The sequence below is a fragment of the Phyllopteryx taeniolatus genome, chromosome 19, assembly GCF_024500385.1.
Source record: "Phyllopteryx taeniolatus isolate TA_2022b chromosome 19, UOR_Ptae_1.2, whole genome shotgun sequence".
Classification (NCBI taxonomy): domain Eukaryota; kingdom Metazoa; phylum Chordata; class Actinopteri; order Syngnathiformes; family Syngnathidae; genus Phyllopteryx; species Phyllopteryx taeniolatus.
In genome coordinates this window covers 9,222,371-9,233,389 of record NC_084520.1, presented here as the reverse complement: position 1 = coordinate 9,233,389, position 11,019 = coordinate 9,222,371, and the positions used below count along the sequence as shown (strand labels likewise).

The 11,019-nt window shown below is 39.6% G+C and overlaps 1 long non-coding RNA gene across 1 annotated transcript; it reads right to left on the bottom strand.

Moving 5' to 3' along the window:
- Nucleotides 1–7,298: 7,298 nt before the first annotated feature.
- LOC133469568 (uncharacterized) lies at nt 7,299–10,368 on the bottom strand. Its single transcript, XR_009785734.1, has 3 exons — nt 10,229–10,368; nt 8,565–8,867; nt 7,299–7,550 (listed from the first exon to the last, which is right to left on the bottom strand). It is a non-coding gene; the product is annotated as an uncharacterized LOC133469568 (long non-coding RNA).
- Nucleotides 10,369–11,019: the final 651 nt, after the last annotated feature.

Sequence of the window (11,019 nt, the reverse complement as noted above, 5' to 3'; positions counted from 1 at the left end):
ACTACATCTACGTTGTGTTGTGTCCCTGCACGAATAGAATTCGTTTTGAATGTTGTCCTACATCCAAGGTGGTTATGGTTAAAACTGATGGTTAGTCCTTGATAGCACAACACATTGATTTTATTTGTCAAGACAAACTTTTTTGTTTTGTTTTTAGCTGCTTCCGTAGTTCAAAGCGCATCCCCATGATATGCATTGCTTACACGGACAACATGGCTGTGAACAGAGAGGAGCTAATTTGCAAAGCAGAGTTAGTTACATTTTTTAAAATTAGTACCAGCTTTAATCTCCGCTATGAAACAGACGGCATGAGCTGAATAATTTTCGCATTGTTCTGTATGAAAAGAAAGTAGCCTGGTGGAAAGCAATCATGGAGTTTATCATTGCCAAAGATATGGTGCCTATTTATACGTAGCAAAAGCAACAGTGTCAGTGTCATTTGCTTTTTCTACACAGAAGAAAAAAATATGCTCTGAATTTATTAATTCCAAGATGTACATTGGTTCCACATGATGTGTCAAACTAACATATTATTCTAGTCATTTAGAGGAGACGAGTGAGAAGTTATCATTTTACCACATTTTAATCATGTGCGACCAATGTACATGATCAAATGAAGTACTTTTTTTCAGTGTCCAAGCAAAGGGGAAAAAGTCAAGTAAAATTCAAATTTGTATGATTATTTCCCCCCCCCCCCCCACAAATAACCCCATTTTAGATTAATGGCATAGTGGGACAGTCGGCAGTCGAGGCAAAAAGCTTGATTTTGAACATGATCAAACGGTTGCTAGAGTCAAAAGTCATAGGCCCACTTCAGATTCTGCTTTTTGAATAGGAACTTTCCTTTCCTTTTGTCAAAATAATCTGGCTTTTGCATTTGGCTTGGCTTCCTTGCACTCCTAACTTGCTCATGCGTGTGTGTGCGTAATATAGTGGCCCCGCCTCTGTGACTCCAAAAGAGAGTGTGAGTACTGACAAAATGAATACCCACGTTCATTCTGCTTTTAACAAACATGCCAATCCCGAGGCTGATGCACAGAGTGAATCCTCGTCACCCAGTCTCTTTGCAGAGGACGAAAACCAACAGCATGCTGCCACAAAAAAATGGATGTCAGACTGAAAATGGACCGCGGGTTGTAGTTTGGACACCCCTGGTTTATAGTATTATAGAGCAGCTTTAACCAGCACCTCTAATCTCTTCTTCACGTTGATTGGACTCTGGCTGACTCCTTAGCTCTCAGAGAAGTCATTAGGTTAGGGGTTTACATACTCTTTCCACCCTGCACTGTAAATGTAAGTATAGTGTGACCAATAAAAACATGAAACCATTTTTTTTTTGTGAGGTATGACTGTAAGCAGACTGTCTTTGTCTATAGTTGTGACTTACATGAAGATCAAGTCTCATTTTATGACCAATTTATGCAGAAATGCAAGTAATTACAAAGTGTTTTCGTGCAACTGTATACATAGCTGACATAAGATGGTCTCACTGTATAAAAAAGGTTTGTGGGGAAAAAAAAGCCTTTAGACTCATTGAATTATGTGCAAGGGGAAAACTATAAGATAATAAGTCACTTTTTTTACATTTTGGTGTCATTTTCCATGCACTCTGTTTTCTTTGGGAGCGCTTGAGAGTGATCTCAGGTGATGGAAGCAGCACGTCGCTGCCATTTTAATGGATTTTTGATTTATGCAATATTTAGACGACATTGTTTAGCTTTGATTCGGCAGGCGGCTTCTCTCTCGCTCTCGCTCTCTCAAAGGAGCTAAATTCCATTAGCAGGTAAAAGCCTATCGCCGAAGTGTACGGTGCGATAAACGACCGAGATGTTTTGTTTGTGCGTGTCGTAATGTATGCACCGTGGCAAGAACTTTTTATTTGTCTTGCTCGGGCAAAGTGATACGCAGCTGCTTTTATTGTTTTGTCTCTCGGCTTGCACAGGATGAAATGGATCGTCCTAAAAGAAAACAAAAAAATAATGATAATGAATTGTGTTGTTATCAGGGTACATTTTGAAAGGAAAACATTGCCCCCCCCCAAAAAAAAACATCACAGTCAGCTTGTTTTTGGATGCCAGGAAGGTGACTGTCTTTAACTTTCTTTCCTAGGTCATCAACGCACACTAAATAGCTAGAACATAAGATACACATGCACAATTTAATGACAAGCCCCAACAGTCAAAGAAACAATAAAATAAAACAAAACAAAAAAATAATGATAACTGCAGTGAATTGTGTTCTTATCAGGATACATTTTGAAAGGAAAACAGTGCCCCCCCCAAAAAAATCGTCACAGTCATCTTGTTTTTGGATGCCAGGAAGGTGACTGTGTTGTCTTTAACTTTCTTTCCTAGGTCATCAAAACACAATAAGTGGCTAGAACATAAGGTACACGTGCACAATTTAATGGCAAACCCAACAGTCAAAGAAACAGTGAAAAGATACAGATATTAAAAATATTAAAATATTAAGAAGAATATAAAAAATACATTTACATTAAAAAATTTGAAAATTCAATGAATAAATACATAATTAGTAAAAAAGACAAAACAAAGGAAATAATTCATAAATTGTAATGAATAAATAATCAATTAATAGAAAGATCAAAGTTAAAAAAACAAATACAAAATATGGATGAAGTGTTGAGAGTCAAGGGCAACTAGCCAACTGCTAATTGATTAATGAATGAATTATACACATTGTATAGCATGTTGCCTGTGGTATTACTGATTTTAATAAGATGGACCGAGTACTTTTCTCTCTATAAGTGCTCACACAATGTTCCCATCTATCTAACCTTAAAGCTGTATCCATGGTGATGAAATGTCATCTACTTTTTTTCTACCTCACACCAACGAGACTGAAAAAAACAAACTCCCATTTCCACCAAGGCAGGAGAAGTAAGGTGTTAGCGGAGGGGAAAAAACAGAAGTTCTTACCAAAGTCTTGAAGGATCGTTGCAAACTTCGTGAGCCTTTAAGCGTACCTCTGGTGTGCCGTATTCTCCTTTTACACATCCTCGGTGGCAGTAAGTGAACATAACTATCTTTTTACGACAATGTAATGAGTGTACATCTGTGCTAGCTTCGGGTATTGTGTCATTGCATTCCAAGGAAAACAAAACACTTGTTTGTTTTGCACCGAGCGGAGCGATTCAAGGCTGGTAAAGACTTCCGGGCTGGCGACAGAACAACAACACGGCGGAATCTCGCTCGCTTCTGCAGTGTTCATTTCACGGGTGTAATGAGCCGTCACTTTTGTGGCGTTTATACGCGACAAATTGCGTGGAGGCTGGCGACGGCCCAAGTCAATCAATGCCGACGCCAGGTGTGCTTCTTGGAGACAAGAAGGTAATTAAAGCGACCTAAAAGATGGAGGTGTGTTTCATCAACACTGCACACCCACAACACCGCCACCACCCTCATAAACAACTAGCTAACACACCTGACTACTGCTGAGCTGTTCTTATTTTGCCTGTTTCGCACTGTCATTGTCTAAACGCTTGTGTGGGTTGCAATTTTCTAGAAGAAAATTAGGCTATGTTCTGCTATGGAATCCATCCACTAGTTCACTTAAAGTATGTTCATTATAGGATTGGCTAACTTACTACTAACTGCCCACACACGAGCACATCAGAATAAAAGCAGTGCAGACCTTTGCTTTTATTTTTACTTTATAAAGGCTGTGAAGGCTGGTCAGGGACTGTGGACGGGCTGGATGTGGCCCACAGGCTGTACATTGCCCAGGCGTGTGTTCGACTGTATTCCAGAAGTGAATGGTCCAGTTGAGGCTCCATTCCAAAATTCAATGGTCCACTTTAGGCTATAATCTAGAACAGGATGGTTTAATTTAGGCTTTATTCCAGAACAGAATAAACTACAGTATTTTACAAAACAGAACAGTCTCATTAAGGCTCTAATTCATAATGTATTGCTACAATTTAGGCTACATTCCAGTACGGGATTGTCCATTTTAGGCTATATTTCATAACAGAATGGTTGAGTTTAGGTTATATTCGAGAACTGGATGTTTTTTTTAGGCTACATTCTAAAATGGAATTATCACTTAATCAGTCATGTTAATAGTCGCATTATCCTGGTCAATAGTGTTAGTCGCCACAATGACGTCAGTTGTGTTAGTCACATTAACAGGGTTAGTAGCATTGGTCGTCACACTGACACGATCAATCGAGTTAGGTGTCACATCGATATGGTCAGTAGGGTTAGCTGTCACATTGACATGCTCATTGTCGTTTGTCGTCACATTGACAAGGTTAGCAGCGTTACCCATCACATTGTCATGGTCAGTAGGGTTAGTTGTTACTAGGCATTACACGATCAGGATTTTTGGCGCCAATCAACGATCAGCAAGTTTAAAAAAAACGATAACCGATCCGATCACAAGATGGACCAATGTGTCTATTTACATGACTTGTTCATTTATTGTATATACTTGTGTCCTGTATACTGTATCCATCCATCCATCCATTTTCTGTACAGCTTATCCTCACAAGGGTTGCGGGCGTGCTGGAGCTGTCCGTCCCAGCTCAAATTATTCTCTAACATTTTAGACAAAAGTCAAAACATCAATGACCTCTAGGGGGTATTCAAGGACTGGCCACTGACATAAGTTTAGGTCAAATCAACATTACAACATGACAGAAATAATGGGTGCTAACTTACTGTAATTACATTACTTTATTCCAATTAAATTACTTTAATAAATACTGTTAATGACATGCTTACTCTAACTTTCTCACTGTCCCAGCTATATGGATGGGTGTTGTCCAGAGTTCGAGTCCGTTTGACTCCCCACAACCCCCCACCCCCCCCACGCTGCGTTGCTTGAACGCGGCATGCTCCTTGTGTACATTCTTCAGGTGCCCGATCTAATTTATTGTGTTGAACCATTTAGATGACGTTCCCCAAAACCTACTTCAGTTGTGCACAGACTGAAAATAACCTACGTTGTTTGTCTGAGACACCGCAAAATAGTCCCACACCGACGACGTGTGTTTTCACCAACAAGATTGAAAACACTTTATTGGCCGTCAGATAGTTACAGTACTGCGCTACAAGACACGTGACAAGGCTAAAAATAAACTAGCTTTTGGATTCATACGTGACAAAGAGGAGGAGTTAAATCTCGTGTGCGGAGCCGATCGATGATGTCATTGATCGGTTCGGCGACTTATGACATGAAAGCCGATCAGCATAAAATCCTAATTATTGGCCGATACTGATAACACCGATCAGATCGGCGTAAAGTCTAGTTGTTATATTGACATGGTCAGTCGCGTTAGTCATGCATAACAGTTTGTAATGTGATCATCCATCCAAAATCTTGGGACCTGTGACCTTTCATTCGACATGTCATGACACCCTGGCACCTGCTTCAAACGAGCCAACTAGATCTCCTCCCATCCTCCATTTCCTGCACTGGCCCCACTTGAACATATTGACATTTATGAGGTGCTTGGCAGTAATTGTCAACCACATGGTGACTCCTCATTTGTTTCCATGACATTTCGCCTTTGCCTGATTGTCTGTTTAACGCGGGGGAAAGCAAAATTAATTGGAGCGAGGCCCTAATCTGTCTGCTGGAAATGTCACCCCTTTATTGTGACGCCGGTGTCGACATGTAGGCCATGCAAGAATGGGAGGAAATTAAGAGAAATGCAAAATTACAGGAAAGAACAAAAAAAAAGGTGAGTGAAGACTGTGACCTTTGCGGCAAATGTTCCATACTTGTCCGCTTTACTTTTAACCAAAATGTTCCACATGTTAATTGCTGACATTTGCACCTGGGATTTGCTGATTAAAGATCTGCTCTGAACACAAGTCCTACTCATTTAACAAAGAAGGTGATAACACTCACCTCATTTCATCCTCGAATATAACCTAAATTGAACCATTCTGTTTTGGAATGGAAGCAAAACTAGACCATTCTGTTCTGGAATCTAGTCTAAACTGGATTATTCCATTCTGCAATACAGCCTCAATTTACCCATTTTGTTCAGGAATATACCCCAAACTCATCCATTCTGTTCTGTAATATAGCCTAAAGTGGACCATGCCATTCTGGACTAAAGCCTAAAGTGGACCATTCCATTCAGAAATCTAGCCTGAAGTGGACCATTCCTTTCTGGAATAGAGCCTAAACTAGACCCTGCTGTTCTGGAATCTAGTCTAAACTGTTCTGTTCTGAAGTATAAATGGAAGTGGATCATTGCTTCCTCAAATAAAGCCTGTAGTGGACCATTCTATTCTGGAATCTAATTCTGTTCTAGAATGCTGTCAAGGTTGAGGCTGGAGGGAGCTGATTGGTTGACGCTGGGTTGACGAGAACAGGTGGAGATGACAACTTAAGTTTACAAGACATGAAGCAAAACTAGATATATTCAAAACAATACATAAATCCACAAACATAGATTATGACAAATATAGCCCAAAGAGGACCATTCTGTTCTGGAATCAATCCTAATCTGGACTATTTCACTCTGTTATACAGTCCAAGGCGGACCATTCCGTTCTAGAATAAAGCCCAATATGGGTTATTCAGTTCTGGAATGTAGCTTAATCTGGACCATTCCATTGTGGAATCTTGCCTAAACCATTCCATTCCATAATCTATCCTAAACTGAACCATTCTGTTCTGGAATATAGCCTAAAGTGGGCCATTTATTTCCGGACTACAATCTCGGGCAGACTATTCTGTCCTGGAATAGAGTAAAAACTGCCTTATTGTTGCTCAACAATAGGGGACAGCAAAAAAAAAAACCTATTTGCTGAAGAAACATCAGATTTTCCATCCCTGGAACCCTCGGAAACTGAAAACAATCCATTCAGGAGACTGTTGATCAGCTTGTACAAATATACAATTGTGCCCAGTTACTTGTATCAGGGTTTAGGCAATGTGCCACATGCTTCATCACCACGCCAAAAGACATTATCATCTGCTCACATGTGGTCGCTTGCTCTGGACAGTTTCGATCCCCGCTTTTGATTTTTGATGTTTCTCCCCTCGCTGCTAATGCCACAAGGTCAGGATCAAGCTGATGCGGACGATGAATTAGTTTTATGTTTCCTGACACCAAATCCATCTGAGAGCATTGATGGCACATTCCCACAATCCCCTGCGACGCGTCGCTCTCCTCGCTGCTGTCGATCATCTGAAGTCTGGCTTTAAATCACCCAAGTGTGTCACTTTATCATCTGCTGGCTGTCATTTTTTTTAAATGTATATGTATAAAATTGGAAAGAAGCCACAGCTGCATCCGATTGAAAACAAAAAACAAGTCTTTTTTTCCATTGTATTTTATTTCAAAGTACAATACATCACACAAGCTTTGTCTTTAAAAACAATGATATATTATTTAGAAACTCTGATTTAAATTCACAACAGCACAACCTCACCACTGATTCTCATAGCATACATGATGAATGTACGATGGCATTTGGCACCGTAAAAGCAATAGATCCTTTGCAAGATATTGAAGGACCCCGGAGGAGTCAATGTGGCCTGGAAAAGTTGGGTCAGGATTGGAGATTCTGGGAAAAAAAAGTGCAATTGTATTATTTTATCCTATTCATTTTGGGCGATATGGAACAAAGTAGCTGTCAAGAATTCATAGTCAGTGCTATTTTGTCCCACCGTGTCAAGTTTATCTCCTGTTTCGTCTCACAGCGTCCCATAATGTCCCCATTGTTTCACATCATGTTCCATTATGTCCTATAGTGTCCCATAATGTCTCTATTGTGTGTCATAGTGCCTCTTATTGTTTAATCATGTCCCATTGTGTCCCTTACTATGTCCAGTTATGTGTCATCACTTCCCATAGGGCCTGATGTACTAAGATCCTAAATACACGTTCACGCTCGTTAAAAGATTGCCATTTTTGTGCACAATGTAAAAGTGGTGGAGAAAGCTGTATTTAAAAGAGGGTTTCACGCTTTTGGTAACGCTTATGGTTCTCACCAGGAAATTTTCAGGCAAGCGCAAAATGAGGTTTGAAATGATGGAATTGGAAATATTAGTAGAAAAGACAAATATCCTAAAACTATATGACTCCCTCCCTCCCGGAATTGAGTCTAAAGAGGACAATTCCATTCTGAAATGTAGATGAATCTGCACGATTCTGTTTTGGAATAGCTAATGCGATACTCCTTTTTGCAAATTTTTCCAGTGTTGAGAAAAATTGGGAAGCGGAATGTCAAGTTTTCCATGCCCGAAGACTCAGAACCCCAAAAAATCAGTTCAAAAGATTGTTGATTGAGGTTTCAAGCAAGCTCATGATCACAAACATACAATTTTGTCCATTTACTTGAAACTGGGTGTACAAAATGGAGGAAATGCGCCACGTACTACTTCACCAAGTCTAACAACATTATCTGATTATGTGGCTTGTTGTGCCCAAGGTTACTTTTATAAAGCTCTGTTCCGAGAAACATTCAACAATTGAATGTTTGTGATCACGAAGCGGCACTGTGTTTACTACTAGCTTGACAGAAGCTAGTGTTTTGTTTTTTTTCCAGTACAAGGAAATGGAAAATATGGACACTTACAGACAAAGAAGCGGAGGCACATTCCACACAAGGCGATTACGCTGGAGATCTGCAGCGCCCGGCTGCATTCGGCGCTCATGAGGCAGTTGCGTGTCTTAAGGCAGCATTTGGGGCACTTGCTTCTGTCTTCGCTGTCATGGTCACTCCTGGTCTCGGTCACCTGGACCCTCTGAGGCTGATCCTGGTATGGCGGAGGCTGATTCTGGTACGGAGGAAACTTCTCGTCCCACTCCTCCCCCTCACTGGAAGCTACGGGCATAATGTGGATTGTGCAGCCCAATAAACCGAGGATGCGTTATAGGCCTGAGAGACAAAATGGAGGGTGAAATCTCAGGTGGCACTACTCACCCGTCTCCACCCAAATTATGTGTTAGTTTCTTCAACTTTATTCTCTGAGGAGCTAAACTTAAAAAACTTTTTTTTTTCCCCGTAGGATTTTATCCTCTTTACGTCTACTATAATAAAATAAAGCTATTCGGACAATTTTTAAAACTTTGTTCTCACAGCGCTACAATTTTATTTTCAGCTCATGCATCACCTCTTCTAAAAACAACAAATTAGACTTTTTCCCCCCTCATAATGTTATGACTACTTTCAAATACTTACTTTTTCCCCCTCCAACGCTAAAACTTAATTCTTAGATTTCACCCCCCCAAGAAGTGACTTTTTAATGTTTTTCCTCACAGATCTTCCAATTTATTTTTAGATCTCGACTTTTTTACTCGACAACGTTGTTTTCTAATAACAATAAAAAATACGATTAAAAATAATAATAAAAAAGCTCTAAAACTTATTCCAAATTTCTCAGAAAATATCGACTTTTTACTAGAGTTTAAAAATTTGACTCTTGTAACAATGTGACTTTATTTTCAGATTGCAATTCAAAAAAATATTTTCTTCTGACTACTGCAACTTTTTTCTCATTATGCTACAACTTTATAGCTGGACTGCAATTAAAACCAAAACAAACAAAAACCAAAACTATTTTTTTCCTGGCAACGCTGTGACATTTCCTCTCAGCTTATAATAAAAAAAACCCCATTATTCTCAAAAGATATGGACCTTTACATTTTTTTCCCCTGTAACATTATTTTTTTCCTGGAAATTCTTCATACTCAGTATGGCTGTAGTTTCAACACCTTGCTTGTGTTGTTGTTTTGTTTTGGAATTGCTCACACAGGGCGTTTGTTTTATCACGCCACCATCTTGCATTTCTGGTTGACAATCTTTAAATAACTCCAGCACCTGGATCTTAACCTGCTGAGTATTTTAAACCTCTTGAGTGCAAATCATGAACATTTTAGACTCCTTTATGAACACAATGTGAAGTGAAGTCACATTGATTCTTCCACGCTGATGAACATTCGCTTACTTCTCCCCTGGCAGACGCCATCAGATTTTCTGCAATAACCTGGATTGGGAAATAATAAAATCTTCTTTTCAAGGGGACGGGAGGGGAGGGGTCCCGGATTTGTTCCACCCGAGGATAAATTCGATTGTCGGCATCCACAGGGGGCACGGCGGCATTTTAAGTGCACCTCTTTCCCGTTTTGGGAAGTTGGCGGCTTTTCAATCATAAGTAATGAAATTCCATCAGCCTCCCTTGGAGGAAATGAGGGAAAGGCCCATTAGGAGAAGGAGGGAAAAGGTAGTCGTGCTCTTACCCTTTGCGTTCGCTTGCAATCTCTTCTCTCAACGCCTCGGACGGACTCCTCACATTACATCTGGAGCAGAGCGGGAGTGTCAGCAAGTCTTACAGGTTTTCCAGGTGGGACGCAAGTTGTGCATCTTAAAGGCGCAGTCGTAAAATGAGTCGGAGGAAGACGACATGCAATACAGTCAATTGGCTAAATATCAGGGGAAGGACAGCATTCCAGCACTTTGCTCTGCTTTCACTTGAAAAGAAAGAAGCAAAAAAGTAAAAATACAAGAAAAAAGTTGGAAATGTAAAAGGTTACTTTCCTAAATTTTTTTTCTTGTAATACTATGACTTTATTCTCGGGAAGATCACAGCTATTTTGTTCCAAGACTACAACTATTTTTTCTCATATATATTTTTTCCCACTAAAAAGGACTACTCATGTAAAATGATGACGTTTTTACTGCACCCTTTTTCTCATAACTTTTGTCGTCAGACAAATATTTAGCAAATTTCGTCAGAACGTTTTTCTTATAGCTTCAGGATGTAAAATTATGACTTTAATCTCATTTTAATCTTAAAAGATCACCACTTTTCCCCCCTCAAAAACAACTTTGAAAAAAATTCTACAATTTTTTTCCCTCTCCTAGCTCGAGTTATTCTTTCTTAGAGAATCACAGCTTCCCCCCCCTAAAAAATATACTTTTCATAATATTCTTTTAACTCATACCTCGACAAATTTACTCTCATCAAATTATGAATGTATCTTCCTAATTATTTTTTCTCCCGTTTTTAGCACTACAACTGTTATTTAGT